The 12686-nt window shown below is 35.9% G+C and overlaps 1 pseudogene; it reads left to right on the forward strand.

The window, feature by feature from the left end:
• The first annotated feature begins 1108 nt into the window (after window positions 1-1108).
• Window positions 1109-12686, forward strand: part of LOC113099739 (alpha-1,6-mannosylglycoprotein 6-beta-N-acetylglucosaminyltransferase A-like) — a 59708-nt pseudogene continuing 48130 nt past the window's right edge.

Genomic DNA, 12686 nt, shown 5'->3' on the forward strand with positions numbered 1-12686 from the left:
CTTTTTTGTGAAATCTTTATACTGTTATAAAGCCAATTTTACTCTCATAATATTTTATTAGTTTTTCAAGATTTACTTTAGTCTTTATATTTGAAAGTCAACGACAAACCAAAACAGCTTTTAAACTGCAAGTTCATTGAATGTCCAATAGATGTCAGAATACACCAATACTTTCGTATTGTAGTCCAACTCTCTGTCAAATTCAACATTAAAAGCATAGCTCACCTCAAAATCACTGTTAATGTTTACTTACCATCACGTTACAGGTCCGTATGACTTTCTTTATTTTTCGGGATACAAAAGTATAAATTTGTCACGCCCAGGAAATCACAATAAAAGCAGTCCTTATGACTATATTTCACGTTATCAGAAATCACGCCATAGCTTTGTTTGAGGAACAAACTGATATTTAGGCCTACGTTGACACTCTCTGATAATATTGCCTTCAAGTGGGCGGTTGACCGTTGAACTTGAGGCCTCGAGTGATTCCTGCAAAGAGTCGACTCAAACGAATCATTCATTCACGAATCAGTTGTGAGAAATCAGCCAGAATTCTACCTATGCAATAAGCCCCAAGATGCCATGGTTTTACAGTGAATTGGAGTGCCTAAACCCCCCTTATCTGTTATAAATTCACGTTAAACCACAGCTTCGCGGGACTTATTGGTTTTGATTGCTGTGGAACACACAGAATTAAACAAATGTGTATTTTTATAGTATAATTTACAACAGATTCGAACGCGGCTCAACCAATTAGATTTAAGGATCTGTTTTATCTGTTTTATAATGTAAATTTATGACCAGTTGGTTTCTGACATATCTGGTTTTCTTCATTTTTTAGGTATTTTGTCACTCACTTAATTGTTATTGAACGGAAAATATATTCTTAAACATTTTTTCCTTAATTTTTTGGTGTTTTATTTTGTGAGATTAATTTAGATCTACGTTTATTGTATCAATTTATAGAATAATATAACTAAATAATAAAAAAATTACCACCTGAGACGCTCTATAACGTTAGGGACCCTTGGCGAGCGCCGTGTTGGGTTTTAACGCTTTTCATTGACGTGGGTAAAATCGCCACGCTCCCTGCGGTCTCCTGCGCGTCTCGGCGATCTTTGTGTTGAATGTGATCAGACAGCGAAACGACACACACCGACCGTTGTCAGGTGCCTTGAATCACACCGACGCCGACCACATCGCAACCACCGGCTTTTTTACAGCCTTTAACATCCATATCACCACCTTAAATCTTTAATCAGGTTAGTGTTTGGTTGGTTTGCCTTCTAAAAGCGTACAGAATGAAAGCGGGGCGCGTTGGTGCGATGCAGTTCACTGCGGAACACGCGCATATATGTTATTACTTCTTTATTAGGGCCCGAGCACCGATGGTGTGAGGACCCTATTGGAATTGCTCCGTTTATTAGGACCCGAGCACCGATGGTGTGAGGACCCTCTTGTATCTGCTTTGTTTATTATTAGGGCCCGAGCACCGAAGGTGTGAGGACCCTATTGTATCTGCTTCGTTTATTATTAGGGCTCAAGCCCGAAGGGGCGAAGAGCCCTATTGTTCCCCTAAGGATTATTCTTATTATTATTATTATTATTTTTTTTATTTTTTATTAAACCTTCCGGGGGTTTTTGGGGGCCTTAACATGCTCAAAAACTCTTGAAAATTGGCACACACATTGGAATCTGCGGCCATCAGGATGCCGCAGAGGCTGGGACCCGGGCGTGGCACAGGGGCTCTACAGCGCCCCCTGGAACACAGTCAGAAATCTTGAACCATAGCTCACACACACTTGCATATATTTATATGAAACTCAGTACACTTGTAGATCTCATTGAGCTGAACAACTTTCGCGCTTTATGTCATAGGCTCCGCCCAACAGGAAGTCAGCTATTCAGGGCTGTTTAAAAAAAGCATGCTCTGGAATTTGAAATACTCCTCTGAGGTTTTCAACCCGTTCGCCACGAAACTCGGTGAGCATGATCTCAAGACATTGTGGATGAAAAATTGCGAGGGGATTTTTGATATCTCGAACGGTTTGCCCATGGCGAGGCGTGGAACTTATGGCGAGAAATGAGAAACAGGAAATGTCTAATAACATCCACATACATTTCCTGAATTTGATCAAACTTCATGGGTTTGTTCGTTGTATGATACTGATTGTATATATGTGACTATTAAGAGTCAACGTTATAGCGCCACCAACTGGCAGCAGGAAGTGTGTCATTTTCCAAATGCTTTGAATTCAGCATCTTATGTTTACTCGATTTACTTAAAACTTCATCAGAATAATGACAAAACACGGCCGATGTAAATCTGTTGTGGGGATATTGATATCTGATATAGTGTTGCCATGGCAACGTGTCAAACTTGAATGTTCTGTTATGGTGAGTTTGAGGCAGACAACAAGCTCAGATTTACATGAAACTCAAAACACATATCAGTATTAGTGATAGCTAGACAATGGCAAAAGCTTTTAAAAGGGCGTGAATGAGGCACTCTATAGCGCCACCTTTTGTCAAAAGTGGGGGGGTTAGTTTTAGCTACAGACACCAAACTTGGTACATAAATTGTTCTTATCAAGACGGACAACTTTCTAATTCACAGTCATCAGCTACGATGAACAGAAAGTCAGCTATTTTGATTTGAATGTGGATTTTTTTTTACATTTAGCTGTGAATTAATGCATACTGCTCAGAGGAGAGTAACACTATACACACCAAACTTTGTCTACATGATGCCAAAACATTTTAAACAACTTAAATTGCCAATGGATTTCGGATAGCTTGAACGGTTTTGTCGTGGTGATTTTTTTAAATGACAGTAAAAATGAAATTATTAATTGTCCTGCATTTTTAAATTCCAAACACTTCAAAACCTTTTTTCATAGAGAAAAAAAGTCATTCTGAGTAAATATGGATAGTTTCACGACTTTACAACACTGTATGGATAACAGAAAATTAAAAAACTGTCAGACATCTCATCTCACTCTGTCCCTCTGTTTGAGTATATGTGCTTCAGACTTCCATTGTCTGAGAGAAATAGCGCCCCTACAGGTTCAATTCCCGGATTTTTACTTTCACTTTTAAATCGGTTAAAAATACAAATAAATACTTAGATTTAATTCACACTGACAAGCTAAACCAACATATCTGATTATAACCGGTTCAGGGCTCATGGATAAATTATTTCTGGCCAGAGATACGTGAGAAATAGGAGAGATGAATCACCGCTGTGATCACGAGCGTCTGGAGTAAAGAGCTCAGAGAAAACGAATTTATTCCTGTTTTAAAGCTTTTAAAAATAAATTATTACAGCGATATCACACAATCAACCAATTAGAACACACCAAGAGCTAAATTCAGATGTTTTTGAACTGTTTGTGTGAAAATGAAATATTTGTGGCTGCCTATCTAAAATCACGCCTCCGATCAGCGCGTACAGTGTCGAGCTCAAAACAAACGAATTTATTCTTGTTTAAGAGCTTTTTTAAATAAAATATTACCACAAATGCACACAATAAACCCATTGTAACACTACAAGAGCTAAATGCAGGTGTTTGTGACTCGTTTAAGTGTGCAAGACTATTTGACACCGCGACTGGCAGAATAACATATCTCTCGAGCTGCAGGATTCTGGCTTTCGTCGTACGAACGAACACATAACGGACAAGATTATTTCAAAACACATAATAGCTAAGCGAATATAAACGAAAACAGCCACGTGAACATAAACTGTTGGGAAATATATCTGAAGTGAATCTACTGGATTTGAATATTAAGTGACCGCATATACCAGCTGCTTCTGTCTTCAATTTTAATCTATATAAAAAATAAATTCATTCATCTTGGCTGCTTTTTTAATGTGTGTACGTATTTATTTATTATTTTGCTCTAACAAGAATTAATCTATATTTAATTAAATCAATTACATTTTATTTTACATTTTATTTGTCCATTTCTGCATCTAAACGCCTAAAAACATAAAACATGCTCTATTATACTATTTTTTAGCAATTTCTTTATCGTCCAATTTATCTGGTGTACACACTTTTATTTTCATAATAAACTTGTTTGTTAGATTATACACAGTTACAGTGGTCTATAATAAATATTAACAGGTTTTATTCAAGCTGTTTAGAATGATTGCAGTAGGCTAATTTTTTTAAATGTAAATCCAAAAAAATAAAAAAATAATAAAAAACATTGGAAAACAATAACTGTTGTACTTTTTTATACATTTTGTATAATTTCATAGTTTATGCATTATAGTTATGAAAACAAATAAATGTAGCCACTCACATAGAAATAGGCTTTATCCTTTTCTGACAGTTTTAGGGATTTTTAAAAATCCTAAAAAACCTTATTTGTGCTGCAAATAATAATTTCAAACTCAAAAAGTAAATAGTCAGTTCATGCTTTATAAAGCCTTGTCCCAATATTAATAGTCAGTAATAAGCAGTTTATAAATACAGCTATAAATAGCTTGTTTTTGGTTTATAAGCACATTTATTAAAAAGGAGAGTAAAGGATCAGTTATCTTCCTATGAAAAATAAAAAAATAAAAATAAACAAACAACAACACAGATAGATACAGAACTCAGAAATTCTATTGTGGATTTATGATAAAATCAGCCTGTAAATGATTTCATACTCCTCCAAGAAGACACAAGTAGTTCACACCAAACTTTTTTTAACATGAAGCCAATATACTGAGATGTTAAATTGTGAATGGGTTTAGGATAGCTTAAATGGTGTGGCCATAGCGATTTATTAAAGTAACATAAAAAAATACAATAGTTATTTTACTATATCTTTAAATTTTTTCATTCCAAACTCTTCATAATTTTTTATATACGTCGAAGTCATCATTTGAAGGAAGCACAGTAAGTTTCATAGCTTTATCATTTTCAAGAGCCAGCATAAAATTAAAACTATCATAACTTATAAATGAAGCTTGCGATTCTTAGTACCAATAATGGCCACCAGATGGAGGTATAGGATTACTTTTAAATAATTATTGTAGAAACAAGTATGATTTAAATCATTTATAGAAATCTTTCAAAGAAAAATAATATGAATTTTATGTATTTTACTGATAAAATGACCCTCACTTAATTAGAATAACAAGCTGAAATATTGTGAACTGTATATTAAGAATAATTCTTTATAGGCTTTATGGACAGACACGTTTTGAGTGACTCTTGAAGGATCAGCACCACATCCTCTTTTACCACTTTTTAAAGAATTTATCTTACAGAACAGATGCAAATTTATTTTGGATAGCTTGAATGGTTTTGTCATGGTGATTTTTTGAAATAACAGTAAAAAAGTAACCAGTAAATGTCTTTTATTTTTTTAAAGTGCAGCTTCTAAACACTTCTAAAAAATTTACACATAGAAGACAAGTCATTCTGAGGAAATATGCATAGTTTCATGACTATACAACACTATATGGATGATAGAAAATTAAAAAACTATCATACATCTGATGTCACTCTGTCCCTCTGTCACAGTGGGTAGTGTGTGTGTGTGTGTGTGTGTGTGCGTGTTTGTTTGTGTGTGTGTTAAGTGAATTAGGTGTGAAACTATCAGGGAGCATTTAGTCTCCAGCGCCAACATTTTACAGAACTGCCACTTTCCTGGAGTCTCAGAATTACTCGGTGTCAGGTTCTGAGAGATCTAAGATTCCAAAAAATGATTTAATTAGAATACCATGAAGTATTGTGAAATACTAAATATTAAGGCTTTATATATAGGCTTTATGAACTGATTAGAGTGACTCGTGAAGGACCAGCGCCACCTCCTCTTGTTCGATGGTTTGAGGAATATATCTTCCAGAATCCGGGATTAAGATTTAGGAGCTCATTTTTATTCCACCTCCTTTCCTGAAAAGTCTGTCTTGCAGAATTGACTAAAAATTAATCTTCACATTAATTCCTAATTATTTTGCAATTCTTTTTGTCAGTTCTTCTTGACCTGTTTTTCTTCTTCTTCTTTTCTGACCTCATGACCCAGTCAGCATTTTTTGTACAATGGTCAAGTCTTAACTTATCCATTTCTGTTATTGCATTTGTGTTTGATATTTATCATGGGTATTTCATAATTTTCGACTTTACAGTTTGAGTTAAAACTCTTTTTTAGCGCATTTCATCTGTAAAAGAAAACATGCCTAATAATTCTGCACACATGAATATAAGGAGTTTTTCTCTTCCAGCTTTCCTGGACTATTGTATAGCACTCATAAATGATTAAATAAAAAATAATGGTAGTTATTAAGATTGATATGGTTTGGAATTGGTAAAATGTGCTTGGAAAAAAATCACAATAAAACAATGTTTTAATGTTTAAGTTTGGAATATTAACTGACATGAATGAATGCTATATAAATATTGTTCATGTCAACATAATGTTTATAAATGGAATCTTATTGTAAAGTGTTACTAAAGTTATATATATATATATATTGTTCTGTGAATGTGATTTTAAAGTCTAGATGATTCGGATTAACCCTTTAACTGCCATATCCCTTAAAACCTCACTGCCAGAGGGATATTGTGAATGCATGTGCCCGCTGGACACAGCTTACCTGATGCCACCGGGGTGGCGATGGCATTGGTGGCTTGAGCCCGCCATCGCTGCTTGCAGCTATATTTATTATTATTATTATTATTACGGTGCCAACTGAATCGCCTTTTTGAAGGCCTAAACATACTCAAAAAGTCAGGAAAATTTGCACACACCTCCGAACTGGCGAAAATTTACATCTGATATGGGTTTCAGAAGTGGGCGTGGCAAAATGGCTCGATAGCGCCACCTATACACGTTCAGCGGTGTGCGCCTCGAGCTACGTTTCACGCACATGTATGAATATCGGTACACACATGTAACACACCAAGACCTACAAAAAAGACTCTTGGAGCAAAATTCTAAACCCAACAGGAAGTCAGTTATTTTTTATTTTATGAGCAAATTTTTTGCCATTTTTGCCATTTCCATGCGTTGTATTTTAACGAACTCCTCCTAGAGATTAATTCAGATCAACACCAAATTTGGTATGCCTAATCTAAAGGCCTTTGCGATGTTAAATTGCGAAGATCTTGAGTTTTTGTTCAAGTTCGTGTCTGTGGCGGCCTGGCGAATTTCGATGATTCGCCATGAAAAATGAAGTTGCTATAACTCAGACATACAATGTCAAATCTGCCTCAAACTTCACATGTTTGATGAGACTCCCAACCTGAACAGATTGACATGCCCATATTCAGTTATAGTCATAGCGCCACCTATTGGCAACAGGAAGTGACATATTTTACACTGCGACAAACTACTCATAGAAATTTTATGACATCAATGTCTTTTTTGTGGTCAGTCTAATCTAAAGGCCTGTGGGATGTTAAGTTGTGAAGATCTTGAGTTTTCGTTAAAAGGCGTGTCCATGGCGCCGTGACGAAGTTCGATGTCTCGCCATGGGAATAACAGATGTTATAACTCAGGCATAAAATGTCCGATCTTCCCCAAACTTCACATGTGTGATAAGAGTCCTGGCCTGAACACATCTGAAGGCCAATATTCCATCGGGTGTGGCAAAATGGCTCGATAGCGCCACCTATACACATTCAACAAAGTGCGCTTCGGGCTATGTTTCACTTACATGTACAAAAATAGGTACGCACATGTAACACACCAATACCTACAAAAAAGTCTCTTGGTACGAAATCCGAATCCCAACAGGAAGTTGGTTATTTAGAATTTTCTCTGCGAAATTGGCGTTGTTTTTGCCATTTTCAGGGGTTGTACTTTAACGAACTCCTCCTAGAGATTTATTCAGATCAACGCCAAAATTGGTCAGTTAAATCTTAAGGCCTTTGCGATGTTAAATTGTGAAGATCTTGAGGTTTCGTTAAAGGGCGTGTCTATGGCGGCCTAACAAATTTCGATGTTTCGCCATGAAAAAGGAAGTTGCTGTAACTCAGACATACAATGTCCAATCTGCCCCAAACTTCACATGTTAGATAAGACTTCTGCTCTTAACAGATCAACATGCCCATATTCAGTTATAGTCATAGCGCCACCTGCTGGCAACAGGAAGTGACATGTTTTACGCTGCGACAAACTACTCCTAGAAATAGTATGACATTAATGTTTTTTGTGGTCAGTCTAATCTAAAGGCCTGTGCAATGTTAAATTGTGGAGATCTTTAGATTTTGTTAAAGGGCGTGTCCATGGCGCCATGACAAAATTTGATGTCTCGCCACAGTAAAGGAAGTTGTTGTAACTCAGGCATAAAATGTTCGATCTTCCCCAAACTTCACATGTTCGATAAGAGTCCTTCCCTGAACACAACTGAATGCCAATATTCCATTATAATGATAGCGCCACCTGCTGGCAACAGGAAGATTGACACATATATGGAATAACTTTGATATATTCCACTTATATTTATGAGTTTAAATGCATATTTCTCACCGCTCACCTATTTACTAAAGCCACTCGCTGCCGGTGAGCCCGGGTGCGAGGGCCCGTTCATCGCTGCTTGCAGCTTTAATTTTTTTTGTTATTTATGCACTCAGATCTATCGTTCACAAACGCGTTATGTGTTTAATCCTTGGTTTTTATTATACATTTACAGATAAGCCTTACAGCAACACTAATGTGGCTCTTCCGTCTTAAAGTGATGGTAGCATTTTGATGTATACCATGGTACTGAATTAAATTCATGGTATTGACATTGTACTCCAAGGTACTTTCTACAATACCATGATACTACAAATGTACATGTTTAAAAAGCCATGATAGTACATGATATTATGTCCAAACCGTGCCATTTAGTGCTTTTTATGTCGGGCTATACCATGGTACATTACATTAGAATGGCATGGTAAATGCAAATCAAGTTGAAGCCTACTACTGTATTTTTTTTAGTTGCCTCCTGTAAACACAGTGGTATTTGAATATGCTAATTATTTAGTTAAGTGGAAAAAAATTATATAGAAATATCATGATATTACAGTGTGGTCCATAACCACAATACTTTAAATGTGTAGCTATTACTCAGTAACCTGAGGTGTCTTTCTCAAGGGAACAGTTAGTGGTGATCGGATCAAGCTTTTGGGGTTCAAACCTAAAACCTTTTTATTGCAAACCTTGGCCCTTAACCATTAAGCTGCATTACAATTTGGTGCAGTTATTTAAAATGGCTTAACTTTGGAGTAGTTTGGTGAAGGTTGTTGGGTTAAGTCCCAGATGTGCCAATTGATTAAGCCTTTAGACCGTTCAGAGTGTAATGTATTAAAGAGGTTTTTGAGATGTCATAGTGTCAGTTATGAAGAATAACTGGCTCTTCTGCGTCATATATCACTGTCGTTGGTTTTCACAGAACAATGCATAATTGAATAATGCGTACAGTGTTTTATAACCGTAATATTGATGCGTTTAATCTTCTGTCCCACCACAGAAAGTCAGGCAGTGATCTCGTTCTTTTCAAACAGTATGTTTAGTTGTTTCAAAGACACCATTCAACTTTTGTTGTTAGTTCATACTTGTCCATACCCTGTCCATACGTTGTCGATATACAAAAACATTTGATTTCAGTTGATAGCTAAACTGTATTGTTTATGTCCTTAGTGGCCTGAAAAATGTAATACGCAATGGAGTTTAATGCCTAAGGTTAAGGGATTTTTTTAAAATCTGTAATCTTAACAGTAATTGCTAGTCATAACTTGCCTCAGAACACCAAATTCTCTGTTGCCGAAAAGGAATTGACTTCAAAGGATGGAGACATAGATAACTGGCACAATGTCCCTGTTATAACACGTTCAGAAATGTCTTTAAAAGTGTTTTATTGCCGTACATATCTTTATAACTTCCTGTTCTCGGGCTGTGCTTGATCTCATGTGATGGTCTATAAATAGACCTTCAGTGCAGTGTAAATCAAGAGTCTAATCTGTGGTATCAATGAATAGCCGTTGACCTTGGCCATTGGTTTAAAGTCGATTGCCCCCCTTTGAGTACACTGGCTGCTTTTGCCCCCTGTTTACTGCAACCGCTCTTTATGTTCAGACCTCTTGAACCTGTATAAGAGAAGCTTTATGCGAGTTCATTTGTAGAACGGATGTGGGTTGCAAAAAAACTTGGAGGTGTGAATGATATAAATAGCGACTTTCTTCCAGGTAATAGAAGAGTTCAAGAGTCTGTTTCAGCAGTTCAGGAAGTTTGATCAGTTTTTAATTGTGCAAAAATGACATCCAGTCAGAATGATACGCTTTGTGAGCTTTACCTGGTTTTTATTGTAAACTGGTTTTGCTGGATTTCATCACGGGCAATGACACGAGACTGTCTGTTGGCATATGTGTTGATGTGTAGATTGAGCCGAGTTGACATTTATTGACGTCGTCTTGAAAGCACCTTGGAAACACCTCTTACATTTCCCTCAGAATCTGTCTTCAGAAAAAAATTCCCTCGGTAGAGTCAAAGACGTAATTCAGCCAAAAATGAAACTTTGCAAAGATTCACTCACCCTTGGGTCTTGCAGTATTTAGATGAGTTAGTTTCTTCATCTATACATATTAGGAGGAATTTAGTATTACACCAATCGCTCAGTGCTTACCAGTGGATCCTCTGCAGTGAATGGGTGCTGTCAGAATGAGGTGTTTGCTATTCATAATACTGATTTCTCCATTGAAAGAGGTATCTTGCCTGAATCAGGAGAGAAATACACACAGATTAAAAATTGTTTGCGAGTAAAAGGTGTTCTAAACACAGGCGATGGACTCATATTTTGGCCAGAAGTGATGGTTAAAAGACCTCAATGATGGATTTGTGTCTTAGAAACATGCTGTTTTTCACTTCAAAAGATGTTAATTGATGGACAGAGTAAGTAAATGTTCAGGAAATTTTCATTATGAATGAACTATCCCTTTAAGACTTTTGGTAGTTTCATTGGAATGTTGGTAGCGGAACCTTAAAGGTCTTTAAGGTGTCATTTTTAATTATGTAATGACTTCTGATCCTATGTTTCTTACACCAACCACATTTTTTACTGTGGAAGCAAACAGAATGCATTTTGCATTCAGAAAATTTCCTCAAGAGATTTGCTCTGACAGCAGGCCTCAGCGGGGATAATTTCGCCTGCGTGTGTAGCTCAGGAAAAGGCCCTTTTTGGCCTGGAGTAAAGGGCTTGCTCACTGGGATCAACTGTTGTTTTGTTTGGCTGTCAAATCAGTTGTAATATTCTGGCTGAAGCTCCTTTAAAAACATCCTGGTTGCATAATAGCCATGTTCTAAAATATAATGTTTCTCAAAAATGTTAACCGAACATATCAATTCTAAAATCCAACATTATCTGTTTAGTAACCATCGTGATTTAATTTAATAAACTTCAACTTAAAGCAGTGAAATTGCTTGACAAGCAAAGGAGGAGGGACGTTTTCATTCCGAGAGAATTCGATTGGACGAAAATTTGTGTAGTGCAGGATGATGTCATCAATATTTTTGGTTCTATTTCCCAAAAAAGACTGTAAATTGAAACTTTTTCCTGTTCTAGAATGCTATTAGCATTTTTTTTTAGAATATTCCAAAGACTTTTTAAGGAGATTTGAAGACTTCTCGCACACAGATTTTTGCACATATTTACATGTCATTTGCACAATATAGTCAACTTCTTTGACAGTGTGTTCTGGAATCACGGACTGGATCAACCTGTTCTTGTTGTTTTTTTTCAACCCTCCAGAAAAAAAAATTACATACAGGAGAAGCAAGTAAAACAGACAGGAAGAGGAGTGCTGTAAATACTATGAAAATGAAAAAAATTTGCAAGTTAAAAAAGCAAGAGTCAAATCATAGATGTTTTGTCAGCGTATTTCTATAATGTACATTCAATTACACGAATACTTGTGAACTGTGGTTATATTACAGTGCTGTATCAACAAATACTGATGGTAACAACTGTAAATAATATAATTATACTCACCTACTTGTGACGTTTAAGTACAAATACAGTGTAATTAATCTTGTGGCGCCACACTGGCTATTTACACAGATGTTTTCAGGAATACGGTTTAAAGCACTGTTTATTTTAGTTTTTGGAAGTTGTGAAATGAATTTTTACAGCTGGAAATTGTACTTCCATTGTGTGTAAATTGAAATTTCTTGAAAAAAATAGCATATAGTTTTATTATAACATTTCTTTAATATATTATAATAAGTGCTATGTGATTTTCACGGTATCTTGTGATGTTTAAGTACAAACCGAGAGGCTAGGATTTGTTGACACAACTGCAAAACTACTTTAGGAGATAATATCAAGAATATTTACTTGTCAGTCTTTACTTAAAAAAACAAAACAAAAAAAAACATTTGGTTTCTTAGAGCTAGAATTTTGCAAATTTAGTAATTCCATTAAGTGCTTCTCAGCTTCGGTGTGATCAAATTAAGGAGACTGGGGAAAGAAATGTGCTCGATTTTATTACAGAATTTTATCAAGATGTGGGCAGCGTTTTAGTCATTTAAGTAGTAATAACACCTATCGTGCAAATTTAATCAGGCCTAATTTGCAACTAAAGCACTTTTGCTATCAGTCCGTGGGTGTGTTAGTTAAGGTTTCAGGTTTAGTTTCAAGTTAGCCAAGTTGGCTAACCTGAAATTCTGTCAGTCAACAGATTCATCTTTTTTAATATTGT

This window comes from Carassius auratus, unplaced genomic scaffold (assembly GCF_003368295.1).
Source record: "Carassius auratus strain Wakin unplaced genomic scaffold, ASM336829v1 scaf_tig00217025, whole genome shotgun sequence".
Lineage (NCBI taxonomy): Eukaryota > Metazoa > Chordata > Actinopteri > Cypriniformes > Cyprinidae > Carassius > Carassius auratus.